Source organism: Balaenoptera musculus, chromosome 10 (assembly GCF_009873245.2).
Source record: "Balaenoptera musculus isolate JJ_BM4_2016_0621 chromosome 10, mBalMus1.pri.v3, whole genome shotgun sequence".
Classification (NCBI taxonomy): domain Eukaryota; kingdom Metazoa; phylum Chordata; class Mammalia; order Artiodactyla; family Balaenopteridae; genus Balaenoptera; species Balaenoptera musculus.
Window position 1 is genome coordinate 81,063,599 of NC_045794.1, and position 17,904 is coordinate 81,081,502.

Here is a 17,904-nt window from a genome sequence, read left to right on the forward strand (position 1 = left end):
ATAAGAAGTAAATCTTGGGGCTTCCCTGGTGGCGCAGTGGTTAAGAATCCACCTGCCAATGCAGGGGACATGGGTTCAAGCCCTGGTCTGGGAAGATCCCACATGCCACGGAGCAACTAAGCCCGTGCACCACAACTACTGAGCCTGCGCTCTAGAGCCCGCAAGCCACAACTGCTGAGCCTGCACACCACAACTACTGTAGCCCGCGTGCCTAGAGCCCGTGCTCTGCAACAAGAGAAGCCACGGCAATGAGAAGCCCACGTGCTGCAACGAAGAGTAGCCCCCGCTCGCCGCCACTAGAGAAAGCCCGTGTGCAGCAACGAAGACCCAACACAGCCAAAAATAAATAAATAAAATAAATAAACTTATAAAAAAAAAAAGAAGTAAATCTTGTTTTTCAAAGAAGGAGAGGAAAAAGAAAAGAAAAATTGACCCAAAGCAGCTCAATATTAGAAAACACTTTTTAAAATGCTTTCGCTAGAATGTAGGGCCTAGAAAATGAGGTAGAGAAATGATAATAATTAATGATAACAGACACCATCTATCAAGCACATGTCAGACACGTGAGGTTTCTGGGTATCACATAATTTGCGCCATCTCACAGAGCAGGTAAGTGCCAGAGCCAAGGCCACACCTGGGTCTGTTTGTCACATGAGTCCAAGCTCTTAATCACTATGCAAAATACCAGAGATGGGCTCACACAAGCCCAAGCATTATCCAAGTTCCCGTTTAGCACCTAAGCTAAGGAGAGGCGGAGCAAGCTGAACACAGCTCAGGATTCATTCTCCTGTATCTAGCTAGACCTCACCTCAGCACTCCTCTGAGCTCCATCTGGGAGAACTGAAATCCAGCCCACACCTGCTGCTCTTGTCTATGAAACAAACCAGACCCAAGGCAAAGGTTTTCAGAATTTTTTTATAGCAAAACCTCTGCTTTTCATTGTCCTCAGAAATAAGCTTTGCTAAACCAGTTTCATTTTTGGGTGGCTCTCAGAGGGAGTTACATAAAAAGAAAGCCCATGTGACTCATTCTGGCTGCGAGCAAACCACATGGAACAAAAGATTTTGAGTGTTCATCAAGGCAGGCATGCCATCATCAGTGACAAGTGAGGCCAACATGCAGCTGAGGACTGTTCCTGTGGCACATCAACCATCAACTGTGTCTTGGAGAAGATATAACTCCATCTCATGGTTTCTTTATCTGAAAAGTGGAAGTAAATCACATATCTCACAGTTATTGTGGAGACCAATTGAGGTATCATTTGTAGAAACACCCAGCACGGTACTTGATAAATATTGCTGGAATTTGTCTTTCATCAACAGGAATTTGTTTTGTTCTGTGTTTTAGTGCATGAGACTTTTCTCCTCAAGGAAACTATAAGTTCCTTATGTCAGAGACACCCTCTTATTCCTGTTCTGTACTCTACACATCACCTATGAGCAGGTAGTGCTTGATGTACTAACACAGTGGGCTGTGCTGGGCCCCATGGAGAGCACATTAAACAAACCAGCAGGCAGCATGCTTTCTGGCATGCTGCAATATGCCCTCATTTCAACCAGGTAACAGTAATATGGATGAATACTTCAAAGGCTGCATAAACAGATATCCAAGCTAACAGGCTCAGTGACTGTAAGAGGCAAGCCTATAGATAGATATAAATATTTTAATCCTACATGTCAAAAATAGTGTCAGTAGGTATAGGAGGTCAGTTGATAGGACCCACTCCTCCACTACCTGATCTAGGAAACCACGCCCTCTCTGTGACCCCTTTGACAAGGAAACCCAAGGCGGTCACATTGCAAACCACATGATCCTATCACCTTACTCAGCTGCACAGCTGATTGGACCAGAGCTAGCATTTTAAGATACAACTAGGCACCGAATGAAGAATTGGGCCAATCAGATTCTTTCCCTTGGGAACCTGTCTTAGTCTGTTTGGGTTGTTGTAACAAAATACCGCAGACCGAGTGACTTAGAAACATTTATTTCTCACAGTTCAGAAGCCTGGGAAGTCTAAGATCAAGGTTCTGGCAGATTCAGTGTCTGGCGAGAGCTGCTTCCTCATTCACAGCCATCTTCTCTCTGTTACCCCACATGGAGGAAGGAAGGTTTCTTTAAGAAGGGCAATAATCCTGTCATGAGAACTCCACCTTCCTGATTTAATCACCTCCCAAAGGCCCCCACCTCCTAATACCATCACCTTGGGGGTTAAGATTTCGGCAAATGAATTTGAGAGGGACACAAACATCCAGTCTCTAGCAGAATGTGAACCTAGAAATACCGAGAGAATAAGGCAGTGGAAGATGGAAGTTAAAACTGAAAGAATGCTATTAGGAGGCAGATTACAGTAGAAAATAAAGACTGGAGTCAGATGGCCTGGATCCATGCACCAGCTCTGTTAGTTCCTACCTGTGTGATCTTAAGCAAGATACTTCACCCCTCTGCATCTCAGTGCCCTCATCTGTAAAATGGAGATGATCATAGAACCTGCCTTGTAGGCTTAGTGTAAGGATTCAAAGAGTATATGAATATGGAAAGTTCTTGAAATGATAGCTGACATATGGTTAGTGCCATACAAGTGATGGCTAGTATTACCAGGTAGACTCCAGGATCAAGGCAAGTCCATGCCACGTGCAGGCCATTATGAGAAAGCAGAAACTATGAGAGACCATAGGAAGCTGGTCAGTACTGAGGGATAATGAAGCATGTGCAGGGAGAAGCCATGAGTCACAAAGACCCTCTAGCTCATGAGAGAGATACACAGAGCATAACCTGTCTTGAAGATGAATTTCCTCCAATTTCCTTAGAATGAACTCCCTGGAGGATGGGTCAACCTGCCTGTTCTCTGAGCTGGGCAACCTAAAAAACCTAAAAACTTGGTTCAAGAAGGACCCTGAATAAGCAGAAGCATTATGTCTTTACTGCTAGGAAGTCTGCAAAGGCTAGATGGAAATAACATATCCCAATTTTTTCAGTAAAGAGAAAAATAATGAGGCTCTGAAAAAAAAACCATCAGTATGCCCCTTACCTCATCATGAATTTCTGGTGCAAGCCCCAAGTTGGCATATAGGAGCTTTCCATATCTAGCAAAGTGATAACCCTTATCAAAGAGGCAGAGTCAGAAGCAAAGAATGTCTTGCAGCCCTGATAAGCTCTAAGGGGCTCGGCCAGGGTAATGGACCATAGGAGATGGAGCAGGGGTCTGCCAGCCTCAATAATACAGCATTGTTGCTGCATTGGAAAATGTTGTAATTTACATTTTCAAGTGCAACATATTTTCCCCTCATGCTTTAGCTAAATTAGGTAGTTAAAGTCTGTGAAGTGGCAGTAATTGGAAACAATGGATTTTATATTTGACATTTATTATTTTAGTGGAATCTGTCTTACATTTACATCAAACACCCAAGGACCCCGGAAGAAGTTGCTTTTGCTATTGCATTGCCATTTAATTCTAACAATGCACTTCGAATCCCCAAGTCTTAATTATAATTATATCATTTCAGATGGAGTAAGAGATAGGATAGAGGTAAACCTTCAGTGGCAGTTGTACCCCCATGCTTTCCTCTCCTTTTGTTGAACTTTCATAAGCTGATAATTTGCTCAATGTATTTTACCCTAATTTTTTACACTTTCATGTTGTTCTCTAATTACTTTATATACTTTAGTCTTACTTCACCAAAAAGCTACTTAAGGGCAAAGATCATGGCTTATAACCTCATAGTACTTGCTTTGAATCCAAGCACGTAATAAGAATGAAGAAATGTTTGATTGACTATTCAAAACACACTAGTGTTATCTTATAGGCAACGGGGAGCAGTTGGAAAGACAAAATTCCAGTTTGGTACAAGGAAAGACTCTTATAGAGCTACTTAAGTTGGATTAGGCTGATCCAAAAGTGGTGAGCCCTTTGTCCCCAGTAGTGTTCAAACAGAAATTCAATGACCACTTGATAGTGAGGAAATCAGCCAGTAATTAAAAGGTTTGGAGTCAAAAAGAATTGGGCCAGACCCCTAGCTCCATACCTTAAAACTGTGCAACCATAGCCAAGTTACTGACCCCCCTCTAAGCCTCAGCTTCCTCATCTTTCAATGGGATAAACTGTCTACCTCTTATGAAAAGTGAGGAAACATATCCATGTAATGAACCAGATGTCCTGAGGGGCCCCCAGATATTCAGTGGTTCTTTCTCCCTTAAGACAGCCCACATCTTTCATGGTGGAGGCAGGTCAAAAATTACCATTTCATTCTTGATTTTGATAATTAAAGAAATATAGACTAAGCAAAGCTTTAAAATAAAATTCAAAGATAACACTAGAAATAAAACCAGAATGCATACCATCCAAATTATAGGAGAAACTGAAAGTAACTGAGAAAAAAGGGAAAAAGAAGAAAATCTAAGATGACAGAAGCTATAAAGTAAAATGATATAACAAAAATAGCATACTTATTAATGCAAATGAAAGTATTGGTGCCAGGACCCATAGTAAAGACCTTACGTACTTTATCTCATTTAGTTCTCATGTGTCCTAGAGGTTGGCATCATCGTTATGCCCATTTTACAGGTGAGAAAACTATGGCTTAGGGAAATAGGAAATTCCTAAATTTACCCAAATTTGAACTGTAGTAGCCCAACCACAGAGGGCATCGTCCTAAACATTATGACACCATGTAGGAACAAAAGAAGGATGCATGTGTCTAGATGTCTAAATATGCTCACAGATTTACATTGGTAGGAATGAATGGGTCATAAATAAATGAAAATGTTAAATAGTGTTTATTTCTATCTAGGTAGTAGGATTATGAGCAACCTTAGTTTTCTTTTTTAACGTTGTCCATATTTTCTGAAATTTTCTGCAGTGAGCGTATATTTTTATAGTCAGGGGTAAGGCTGTAAAATGTACAATAGATTGTTCCTTTTCTTGTTATATTAGGAAGCCTTAAGTCATGGTATAAAATTCTTGAGATTTTCATGGGATTTATGCTTCCTGAGGGAAAATGTTTCCAAAGGGTTCTCATTATTTCTTCCAGTGGAACGAGAATTAAAACTAGTAGATGAAACTGTTTCTTTTGTTGTGTCTAGTATAAGGACTTTTTAAAAAAAAAAAAAGTAGAGGAAGGTTTTGTCAGAGGAAAACTAAATAACCTCTCATCCTATGTTACAATTTGAGTCAAAGTAAAAATTATAAAATACGGTTGTCAGAAGTTCTGCAATGAAGTCTGAAGCACTGGTATAAAGTATGTCTCATCTGAGGAGTTCAGAGAGAACCCCACATCCAGGAAAAGCCCCACCCAAAAAGCAGCATGTGAGAGTGCATGCTACACACCAGTCATGTGGTCACACAGCAATACACTCTTCCCCAAAGTATTTCCATTCCCCCAAACCACAGAAATTGCCGGAAAGCTTCCTAATGTTGAGTCCAGCCTTTCTTTTGCAAAGAGGAAACTGAGAACCTGAAGGGCTCTATCACTTTGTTTCTAGCATTTTCTCCCTAGGTAGGGAGGAAATGTGTTTATAACACAGTCACCAAGCTGTGGCTGTCACTCACCTGGATTCCTCCCTTGATCTGACTCGTCGTGCCCACTCCAGCCTCTCTCAAATCCACTTACCACCCGCTGATCACCCCACTCTCCGACTCGTGGCTTCTTACTGCTCTTACAATAAAGAACAGTGTTCTTACCATGTTTGACAAGGTCCCCCGTAATCTGACCCCATCCCTCTCACGTTATCTAAATCACCCTCTTTAACCCTCTAAGTTCCAACTGCACTCTTCTTTCTGTTTTCCAAACTTGCCATTCTACCTTTCACCAAAGCACCTTCTCGGGTGCTCTCTTCCTCCATCTGCTGGTCTCCTAGATAATTTCCACTCAGAAGCCCTCCCAGACTCTAGTCCGAGTCAGATTCCTTTCACCCATCATCTATATGTCCTTCCTAGCACTCATCACAGCTGTAGCTTTACATTTCTGTGTCTGTTTTCTCCCACTAGGTTGTAAATCCCAAGGCATAGGGACGTGTCAGTTTCATCCACCATTCCATCGCCAGAACTAGCCCTGTGCCTGCCACATTGTAGGGCTTCATCAACGTTTGTTGTGTGAATGAATGGGTGGCACATAGCAAATCAAGGATAGAGCAGGGTAAGTGCTTCATCACACACTATTTCTTTTACACTTTGGGGGACAGAAAAGGAACTTCTGGAATCCCAGGAATTTGTCCACCCTGCATTGTCTAAAATTGCTTATTCCTCTCCTTAGAAACACAGTTTTAGAACCAGTGGGGCATTAGATGTCATCTAAGCTTCTCATTTTATAATCAAAGAAACAGGGGCCCAGAGAGGTTACATGGTTTCTCCAGGGCACATACCAGTAGTGATGTAGTGAAAACCCAAAACCCAAAACTAGGACTCCAGCATTGTTTCTAAAGAACCCATCATCTCTTCCAAATAGGGCTGCCTTTATCCATCAGTTGTAGCTCTAGCCAAATACTTTTTTTTTCCTTCTGACTTCTCTCAAAGTCTACCTTTCCACCCTCAATCCCAAGTCCCCACTGAATACCTGCATTTTACTTAGAGTGGCAAAACTACTTGCTTGTGTTTGGTTCAACATGTTTCCCTGACATTCTGAACTTTCAATAAATCAACCAATGCCAAAAATGTATTCAGTCCCTCCTGTGTCTTCAGAACTAATCTGGGCACCACAGGGAATAAGGGAAAGACACAAACGTCCTTATGACAGTCAAGAAACAGAAAAGCTACCTCAGGAAGTAGGGTTTGCACACCTAACACTACTAGAAGGGGAAAAAAACAGTAATGTTAGTAATCAAGCTTTTGAATATAGACTCTAAGTGCTACAGAGATTCAGCCAAAGAAAGACAAGGAAGGCTGCATGTGGAAGGTAGAAGTTGATTCGGAGCTTGAAGGAAGGGAAGAACTTGGACCTGTAGAGAGGAGAGAGAAAAAGCAAATCACCATCTTCCAACAAAGGATAATGTCTCAATAAGCCTCATCAGCAAATTTTGTAAAATATCAACCAAATGAAGAGCAGGGCCAGGTTTGGCAATGTGAAGAAAAATAAGGGCGTAACGTCTTTTCCAAATTCCATAGGGACAACTGACAGACAAGTTAGTGAGGCTTGGAGTATGACTCTTAGACTCTGCTATGACCTCTCTGTCATCATCTTGTCCAGATGTCAATATTAATAGTTAATAATAAAGTTAACCATTATTGAAATCTAACTACATGGCATGCATTGTGTTAAGTGCTTTGCATGTATTGTCTCACTTATTCTCACTTAACCCTCCCAATACTCCTATGAGAACAGATAATGTTATTATCCTCACTTTATATGAGGAAACTGAGGCTTTGACAAAGTAAATAACTTGCCAAAGAAGATTACATGGCTGGATTACATAAATCCAGTCTCAACTCAAATTCTCTGACCTCAGCCTGAGCAACAATAAAAATAACTCAGAAGTTTCCAATGCCATTTTTAAAAACCTAAATAATAGCGCAGAGCATGAACTGAGAAAACCATTCATTCTACCTATTATAGATAATTGTAAGCAAATTTTTTTGCGTTGTGCAGGAATCCAGAGATGCAAAAGGGTCAGTTCTCACAACTTTACAGTATTAAAATTTCATTAGTTTAAAACCATTAAGTCATTAAGGGGTGGGGAAGCCACAGTGTATCTGAATTGGCAACCCCAAAACTACACGAATCCGTCTCCATTCTTCCCTCAACACTGAATTGTTCTTCCTGATGTTAATAACAGCATTTTAACACACCCATTAGGGGTAACAGATGTAAACTGCAGCACCAAAGGAAAGAAGAAAGGGAGGGAGAGAGGGATTCTAAAAAATTGTCTTCTGTTATTGTCAAATGATGCTAGCCACCACTTCGATCTTCCCTCCACCTCCGGTAATGTGTGTTGACAACAGTGACACCCCCTGGTGAAAACAAACTCCATCTCCTGCTGCATTTCATTTTGCTCACTCACTGCAAATTACTCTTGACTCTTCTTGTTGCCTCCAGGTGTAATTTTCTTTTCCTCATCTGTAAAAGCGTACACTGACCGGCCCATCTTCAACCTCAGAAACTCAATAACTCAGTGCTAACCTGACCGCAGAACTCCACTACGCAAAGCCCCCCGAGTTTCATCCTGAACACGTCAGCATGAGTAGCCCAGAGACCCAATTCATAGTCCTCCTACTTACAGCTACATTAAATATACGTAAAACAAACTAAATACCAGCTACTGAAAAATAGTTCAATTAAATCCCACAATGAGACTGCCTCTTGATTTTCATGTGTTTGATCCCCTGGGAAACACGGTTGGTGTATGCCTTTCTTTTCTTGTAGAATGCTTTTTTGGTCTCGGACTTGTGTAAATCATACAGCCACCAAAAAGACTAAAAGATGTTGGTATTATTGTTAACCAAAAGCAGTAAAAGATTTGTTTAATGAGTGTGGAAGGTATTGTTTCATCTCATTTGCAGAACATTCTAGGGCATGATCCCTATGGTTACTCACCTTGAGAATAGTATATTGGAAAATATAGTAAGGTGTTTTGTCCCTTCTTTGAAAGCAGTGCAGCATTTTATTTGTTAAACTAGACCACTGAATAAGCATAGTTGAAGGAGAGAGGAATTGGCCAATCACAGGAGAGAGTGGAGAGCTCAGACTCCACGGTATTCTCAAATTTTATAAAATAGCTGAGGGCTTCTGTTGTTCTCTCTAAAAGGAAGGCACTGAGTGTTTCAAAGCATGAAGAATTTACCTTGAAACTGGGTTTGCTTCTATTCCATGCACAGTCTGCACAATGTGAGTGTTTGGCTAACTAAACCTTGTTAAGTTCACGGGTTGGAAAATGTCTATGAACTTTCCCTTAGTTATGCTTTTATTTTGAAAAGGTTCCTCTGAGAGATCTGCACAGTAATTCTCAGGTGAACTTGCATTCTAAATTAATAAAAATTCAAACCCTAGCTCCTTCCCACATCTAGTGATTCTTTTGGCAAATAAACCTTGGAGATTAGATTATGTCTTTGCTATGCATGAACAGAAAACACTTGTATTAGAGAGAACAAAAGCCCTTCAAACTGATCAAAAAGGAAAAGGCAGTTGGGTTGTGGAAGCTATGTTTTTGCTTCTGTTTTGTTTTTCAATGAAAATTGCGGTTGAAATTTCAACTTCATTCTGACACAGTGACGATTCCAAACATGGGCATTTCAAATCATGCATGCAAAAGCAAATTGTGGTGGAAGGGCCAGTTCCTAAGCTCTCTGCTTGCTTTAAAACACACATGAAATATAGACAACGGGACTAGAGAACGTGTTTCATGATTAACCAAGCATTAAAATGACAGATCTGGATCATGTCAGCACATAATATACAGATACTAAATTTATGTTTGGACTTCATTAAGTAGTTTATTTATTTCGTCAACAGTGACTAAAGTGTGTGCAGTGGGTTAAGCAAAATGCCAGGTGTTGGGAACAGTGATGACCCCTGCCCTCAAGGGAGATCAGTCTAGTAGAAGAAAGGGTTGTTTGGGACATACATATACTAAAAATTATTCATTGTTTATCTGAAATTCAGATTTAATTAGGTGTCCTGTATTTTTATCTATTAAATCCTGTAGCCCCAGGAGAAGGTAAATGGGCGATTTCATCACAGCATGAAGTGGTAAGTATGATCTGAGTGCTAAACAAGTGCATACGGAGGTACAGGTAACCCAGATTTGGGGACCAAGATATAAACGATGAATAGGAGCTAACCAGGAAAAGAGAAAAAGGTAAGGGATTTCAAGAGGAAATGCAAGTTCAAAGTTCACATGGAGTCAAAGAGACTGGCACATGTCTATCACTGTTGTTAAAAATGACAGGGCACAGGGTGATAAGGCAGGCCAGATAAGCAGATGCCAAGCCATGGGGGGCCCTATAAAGGCATGTGGGCACTTTTAGGACGGTGGAGAGTTGTAAAGGTTTCTAGGCAGAGGCGTTTTACAATCAGATACATGATTTAGGAAGACTATTCTGGGTGAATGGTGGAAAATGGATTGACAGCTGGCAAGATGGAAGGCAAGGAAACCCGATGAAATAATTTGCCTAAGGGACACTGGTGACTTGAACTAAAATCCTAGCAATGGGGATGTAAGAAGTGGGTAAATTAGACAGACACCTGTCGTAGAAATGGACTATGAGATAGGCACAAGAAGATTTGATGATCAACTGGATGTGGGGTTGCTGGAAAGGAAGGAATGAAGTATAATACAAATACAACATTAATTGAGCACTTACAGATCAGTCACTATGCTAACTGCTACATGCATATATGTACAGTCCTTACAAGTCTATGCAATAGGCACTATTATTCCCATTTTATAAATGACAAAAAATGAGATTTAGAGAGACAAACAAGTAATTAGCCTGTAAAGCTAATTGTAAGTGGTGCAGTAAGAATGATGACCACGTTTGGAGGCTGGGCAAAGGGCTGAACAATGGTACCGCTGACCAAGATTAGAAATATAGGAGGGTATACATTTGTGGGAAAGATGCTGAGCTCCTTTTTAGACTTATTGAGTCTCAGGTGCCTGGGAATGATGTCTGAGGGAAACTGGAGAGATGGGTGTAGAGTTCAGCCAAGGGATTGGACCAGGGATCGGGACTGGGAAGTCATCAGAGTAGCACTCAAAATTAAAAATATAGATAAGGTGAAGGAATTCCCTGGCAGTTCGGTGGTTAGGACTCCACACTTCCACTACAAGGGGCATAGGTTGGGGAACTAACATCCCGCAGACTGTGCCGCGAAGCCAAAAAAAAAAAAAAGTATACATAAGATGAGAGTACAGCTCACTATAAGAGTATAGATAAGATGACCCAGAGAAGGTATACAGACTGAGACCAGAAAGGGGCCTAGGGAAGAATCCTGAGAAACACCAACGTTTAAGGGTCAGGAGTGGCCAGAGTAGTAGGGGAAAGACCAGGAGAAAACTGTCTCAAGGAAGAAAAGAGGACACTCTAAGATGTAGGAAGTGTCAGCACTGTGATTTGAGCTATGTGAGATGTGCTCTTGTATAGGAGCAGAAAAGAAAAGTTCCAAAGCTAGTTGGTTGAAGCAAAAGGATTTAAATTAGTAAATTTAGGGTATATACTGCTGTACAAGGAGAGACAGATAAAACAGGGGGAAGAGGAAGGTGGAAGTGTAAACTGCTGTGTATTCTTGCCAGCCCCGTGACCAGATAGGAGTAAAGTCGATTTCAATAAAGACTAAATTGTACATTTTAATAAGTTCAGTAAAGACCAATGCCACTCCTGGTTGATCTAGTCATGGGGAGGGGGTGCCACCACCCCATGCTGATGGCATGACTGGGAAAAAGAAACGTAGGGGTGGAGCCATATTCAACCAAGCAGATTCGACCCAAAGGAAGAGTCTGGGGAGGTGCTGGGGAAAGGAAGGAGTTTAAAGTGGTTTTGGTTGATGATGAACCCAAGTGATGGGCAGAATGAAATTCAAAAAAAAAATTTTTTTTAACATCTTTATTAGAGTATAATTGCTTTACAATGTTGTGTTAGTTGCTGCTGTATAGCAAACTGAATCAGCTTTATGTATACATATATCCCCATATCTCCTCCTTTTTGCGTCTCCCTCCCACACTCCCTGTCCCACTCCTCTAGGTGGACACAACGCACCGAGCTGATCTCCCTGTGCTATGCGGCTGCTTCCCACTAGCTAGCTATTTTACATTTGGTAGTGTATATATGTCAATGCCACTCTCTCACTTCATCCCAGGTTACCCTTCCCCTTTCCTGTGTCCTCAAGTGTGTTCTCTATGTCTGCATCTTTATTCCTGTCCTGCCCCTAGGGTCTTCAGAACCTTTTTTTTTTTTTAGATTCCATATATATGTGTTAGCTTACGGTATTGGTTTTTCTCTTTCTGACTTACTTCACTCTGTATGACAGACTCTAGGTTCATCCACCTCACTACAAACAATTTTGTTTCTTTTTATGGCTGAGTAATATTCCATTGTATATATGTCCCACATCTTCTTTATCCATTCATCTGTCAATGGACACTTAGGTTGCTTCCATGTCCTAGCTATTGTAAATAGCACTGCAATGAACATTGTGGTACATGACTCTTTTTGAATTATGGTCTTCTCAGGGTATATGCCCAGTAGTGGGATTGCTGGGTCATATGGTAGTTGTAGTTTCAGTTTTTTAAGGAACCTCCATACTGTTCTCCATAGTGGCTGTATCAATTTCCATTCCCACCAACAGTGCAAGAGTGTTCCCTTTTCTCCACACCCTCTCCAGCATTTATTGTTTGTAGGTTTTTTGATGATGGCCATTCTGACTGATGTGAGATGATACCTCATTGTACTTTTGATTTGCATTTCTCAAATGGTTAGTGATGTTGAGCATCCTTTCATGTGTTTGTTGCCAATCTGTATATCTTCTTTGGAGAAATGTTTATTTTTGGATTGAGTTGTTTGTTTTTTTGATATTGAGCTGCATGAGCTGCTTGTATATTTTGGAGATGAATCCTTTGTCAGTTGCTTCATTTGCAAATATTTTCTCCCGTTCTGAGGGTTGTCTTTTAACCTTGTTTATGGTTTCCTTTGCTGTGCAATCACTTTTAAGCTTCATTAGGTCCCAATTTTTTATTTTTGTTTTTATTTCCATTCCTCTAGGAGGTGGTTCAAAAAGGATCCTGCTGTGATTTACGTCATACAGTGTTCTGCCTATGTTTTCCTCTAAGAGTTTTATAGTGTCTGCCCTTACATTTAGGTCTTCAATCCATTTTGAGTTTATTTTTGTGTATGGGGTTAGGGAGTGTTCTAATTTCATTCTTTTACATGAAGCTGTCCAGTTTTCCCAGCACCATATATTGAGGAGGCTGTCTTTTCTCCATGGTATAGCCTCCTTTATCAAACATAAGGTGACCATAGGTGCGTGGGTTTATCTCTGGGCTTTCTATCCTTTTCCATTGATCTATTTTTCTGTTTTTGTGCCAGTACCATACTGTCTTGATTACTGCAGCTTTGTAGTATAGTCTGAAGTCAGGGAGCCTGATTCCTCCAGCTCCATTTTTCTTTCTCAGGATTGCTTTGGCTATTCGGGGTCTTTTGTGTTTCCAGACAAATTGTGAGATTTTTTTGTTCTAGTTCTGTGAAAAATGCCATTGGTAGTTTGATAGGGATTGCATTGAATCTGTAGATTGCTTTGGGTAGTAGAGTCATTTTCACAATGTTGATTCTTCCAATCCAAGAACATGGTATATCTCTCCATCTGTTTGTATCATCTTTAATTTCTTTCATCACTGTCCTATAGTTTTCTGCATACAGGTCTTTTGTCTCCTTAGGTAGGTTTATTCCTAGGTATTTTATTCTTTTTGTTGCAGTAGTAAATGGGAGTGTTTCCATAATTTCTCTTTCAGATTTTTCATCATTAGTGTATAGGAATGCAAGAGATTTCTGTGCATTAATTTTGTATCCTGCTACTTTACCAAATTCATTGATTAGCTCTTGTAGTTTTCTGGTAGCCTCTTTAGGATTCTCTATGTATAGTATCATGTCATCTGCAAACAGTGACAGTTTTACTTCTTCTTTTCCAATTTGGATTCCTTTTATTTCTTTTTCTTCTCTGATTGCTATAGCTAAAACTTCGAAAACTATGTTGAATAATAAGGTGAGAGTGGACAACCTTGTCTTGTTCCTGATCTTAGTGGAAATGGTTTCAGTTTTTCACCACTGAGAGTGATGTTGGCTGTGGGTTTGTCATATATGGCCTTTATTATGTTGAGGTAAGTTCCCTCTATGTCTACTTTATGGAGGGTTTATAACATAAATGGGTGTTGAATTTTGTCGAAAGCTTTTTCTGCATCTATTGAGATGATCATGTGGTTTTTCTCCTTCAGTTTGTTAATATGGTGTATCACATTGATTGATTTGCATATATTGAAGAATCCTTGCATTCCTGGGATAAATCCCACTTGATCATGGTGTATGATCCTTTTAATGTGCTGTTGGATTCTGTTTGCTAGTGTTTTGTTGAGGATTTTTGCATGTATGTTCATCAGTGATATTGGCCTGTAGTTTTCTTTTTTTGTGACATCTTTGTCTGGTTTTGGTATCAGGGCGATGGTGGCCTCGTAGAATGAGTTTGGGAGTGTTCCTCCCTCTGCTATATTTTGGAAGAGTTTGAGAAGGATAGTTGTTAGCTCTTCTCTAAATGTTTGATAGAATTCGCAAGTGAAGCCATCTGGTGCTGGGCTTTTGTTTGTTAGAAGATTTTTAATCACAGTTTCAGTTTCAGTGCTTGTGATGGGTCTGTTTATATTTTCTATTTCTTCATGGTTCAGTCTCGGAAGGTTGTGGTTTTCTAAGAATTGGTCCATTTCTTCCAGGTTGTCCATTTTATTTGCATATAGTTGCTTGTAATAATCTCTCATGATCCTTTGTATTTCTGCAGTGTCAGTTGTTACTTCTCCTTATTCATATCTAAGTCTGATGAATTGAGTCTTCTCCCTTTTTTTCTTGATGAGTCTGGCTAATGGTTTATCAATTTTGTTTATCTTCTCAAAGAACCAACTTTTAGTTTTATTGATCTTTGCTATCATTTCCTTGATTTCATTTTCATTTATTTCTGATCTGATTTTTATGATTTCTTTCCTTCTGCTAACTCAGGGTTTTTTTGTTCTTCTTTCTCTAATTGCTTTAGGTGTAAGGTTAGGTTGTTTGAGATGATTCTTGTTTCTTGAGGTAGTATTATATTGCTATAATCTTCCCTCTTAGAACTGCTTTTGCTGCATCCCATAGGTTTTGGGTCGTCGTGTTTTCATTGTCATTTGCTTCTATGTATTTTTTTATTTCCTCTTTGATTTCTTCAGTGATCTCTTGGTTATTTAGTAGTGTATTGTTTAGCCTCCATGTTTGTATATTTTTACAGATTTTTTTCCTGTAATTGATATCTAGTCTCATAGCGTTGTGGTCGGAAAAGATACTTGATACAATTTCAATTTTCTTAAATTTACCAGGGCTTGATTTGTGACCCAAGATATGATCTATCCTGGAGAATGTTCCATGAGCACTTGAGAAGAAAGTGTAATCTGCTGTTTTTGGATGGAATGTCCTATAAATGTCAATTAAGTCCATGTTGTATAATGTATCATTTAAAGCTCTGCTTCCTTATTTATTTTCACTTTGGATGATCTGTCCGTTGGTGAAAGTGGGGTGTTAAAATCCCCTACTATTATTGTGTTCCTGTTGATTTCCTCTTTTATGGATGTTAGCGTTTGCCTTATGTATTGAGGTGCTCCAATGTTGGGTGCATAAATATTTGCAATTATTATATATTCTTCTTGGTTTGATCCCTTGATGATTATATAGTTCCTTCTTTATCTCTTGTAATAGTCTTTATTTCAAAGTCTATTTTGTCTAATATGATAATTGCTACTCCAGCTTTCTTTGATTTCCATTTGCATGGAATATCTTTTTCCATCCCCTCACTTTCAGTCTGTATGTGTCCCTAGGTCTGAAGTGGGTCTCTTGTAGACAGCATATGTACAGGCCTTGTTTTTGTATCCATTCAGCCAGTCTATGTCTTTTGGTTGGAGCATTTAATCCATTCACATTTAAGGTAGTTATTGATATGTATGTTCCTATTACCATTTTCTTAATTGTTTGGGGTTTGTTATTGTAGGTCATTTCCTTCTCTTATGTTTCCTGCCTAGAGAAGTGCCTTTAGCATTTGTTGTAAGGCTGGTTTAGTGGTGCTGAATTCTCTTAGCTTTTGCTTGTCTGTAAAGGTATTAATTTCTCCATTGAATCTGAATGAGATACTTGCTGGATAGAATAATCTTGGTTGTAGCTTTTTCCCTTTCATCACTTTAAATATGTCCTGCCACTCCCTTCTGGCTTGCAGAGTTTCTACTGAAAGATCAGCAGTTAACCTTATGGGGATTCCCTTGTATGTTATTTGTTGCTTTTCCTTTGCTGCTTTTAATATTTTTTCTTTGTATTTAATTTTTGATAGTTTGATTAATATGTGTCTTGGCATGTTTCTCCTTGGATTTATCCTGTATGGGACTCTCTGCACATCCTGGATTTGATTCACTCTTTCCTTTCCCATATTAGGGAAGTTTTCAACTTTAATCTCTTCAAATATTTTCTCAGTCCCTTTCTTTTGCTCTTCTTCTTCTGGGACTCCTATAACTCGAATGTTGGTGCGTTTAATGTTGTCTCAGAGGTCTCTGAGACTGTCCTCAATTCTTTTCATTCTTTTCTCTTTATTCTGCTCTATGGTAGTTATTTCCACTATTTTATCTTCTAGGTCACTTATCCATTCTTCTGCCTCAGTTATTCTGCTATTGATTCCTTCTAGAGAATTTAAAATTTCATTTATTGTGTTGTTAATCATTGTTTGTTTGCTCTTTAGTTCTTCTAGGTGCTTGTTAAATGTTTCTTGTATTTTCTCCATTCTATTTCCAAGATTTTGGATCATCTTAACTATCATTACTCTGAATTCTTTTTCAGGTAGACTGCCTGTTTCCTCTTCATTTGTTTGGTCTGGTGGGTTTTTACCTTGCTCCTTCATCTGCTGCATATTTCTCTGTCTTCTCATTTTGCTTAACTTTGTGTTTAGGGTCTCCTTTTTGCAGGCTGCAGTTTCATAGTTCCCATTGTTTTTGGTGTCTGCTCCCAGTGGGTAAGTTTGGTTCAGTGGGTTGTGTAGGCTTCCTGGTGGAGGGGAATGGTGCCTGTGTTCTGGTGGATGAGGCTGGATCTTATGTTTCTGGTGGGCATGACCACGTCTGGTGGTGTGTTTTGGGGTGTCTGTGACCTTATTATGATTTTAGCAGCCTCTCTGCTAATGGGTGTGGTTGTGTTCCTGTCTTGCTAGTTGTTTGGCATGGGGTGTCCAGCACTGGGTCTTGCTGGTCGTTGAGTGGAACTGGGTCTTAGCATTGAGACGGAGATCTCTGGGAGATCTCTCGCCGACTGATATTACATGGGGCCAGGAGTTCTCTGGTGGTCCAATGTCCTGAACTCAGCTCTCTCACCTCAGAGGCTTAGGCCTGACACCCGGCCAGAGCACCAAGACCCTGTCAGCCACACGGCTCAGAAGAAAAGGGAGAAAAAAAAAAAAGAAAGGAAAAAACATAAAATAAAATTAAAAAGTTACTAAAATAAAAATTTTTAATAATATTATTAAAATAAAAAATATTTAAAAAGTAATTTAAAAAAAAGAAAACCAAGAAGAGAGCAACAAATCCAATAAACAAATCCACCAATGATAACAAGCACTAAAAACTAAACCAAGATTAACATAAAAATCAGAAACTGGTCAGTCGCATACAGCAAACCCCATGTCTACAGTTGCTCCCAAAATTCACCGCCTCAGTTTGGGGATGATTCGTTGTCTATTCAGGTATTCCACAGATGCAGGGTACATAAAGTTGATGGTGGAGATTTAATCCTCTGCTCCTGAGGCTGCTGGGAGGGATTTCCCTTTCTCTTCTTTGTTCGTACAGCTCCTGGGGTTCAGCTTTGGATTTGGCCCTGCCCCTGCGTGTAGGTCACCTGAGGGTGTCTGTTCTTCGCTCAGAGAGGATGGGGTTAAAGGAGCAGCTGATTAGGGGGCTCTGGCTCACTCAGGCTGGGGGGAGGGAGGGTTACGGAATGCTGGGTGAGCCTGTGGCGGCAGAGGCCAGTATGACATTGCAACAGCCTGACGCACGCTGTGTGTTTTCCCGGGGAAGTTGTCCCTGGATCAGGAGACCCTGAGAGTGGCAGGCTGAACAGGTTCCCAGGAGGGGAGGTGTGGAGAGTGACCTGTGCTTGCACACAGGCTTCTTGGTGGCTTCAGCAGCAGCCTTAGCGTTTCATGCCCATCCCTGGTGTCCGCGCTGATA

General features: G+C 40.2%; 1 long non-coding RNA gene across 1 annotated transcript in view; it reads right to left on the bottom strand.

Moving 5' to 3' along the window:
• Positions 1–5,097: 5,097 nt before the first annotated feature.
• The window catches only part of LOC118901515, a 53,115-nt gene continuing 40,308 nt past the window's right edge, over positions 5,098–17,904 (bottom strand). Inside the window, exon 3 of the long non-coding RNA XR_005021405.1 lies at positions 5,098–6,930. This is a non-coding gene — a long non-coding RNA (uncharacterized LOC118901515). The remainder of the gene's footprint in view (positions 6,931–17,904) is intronic.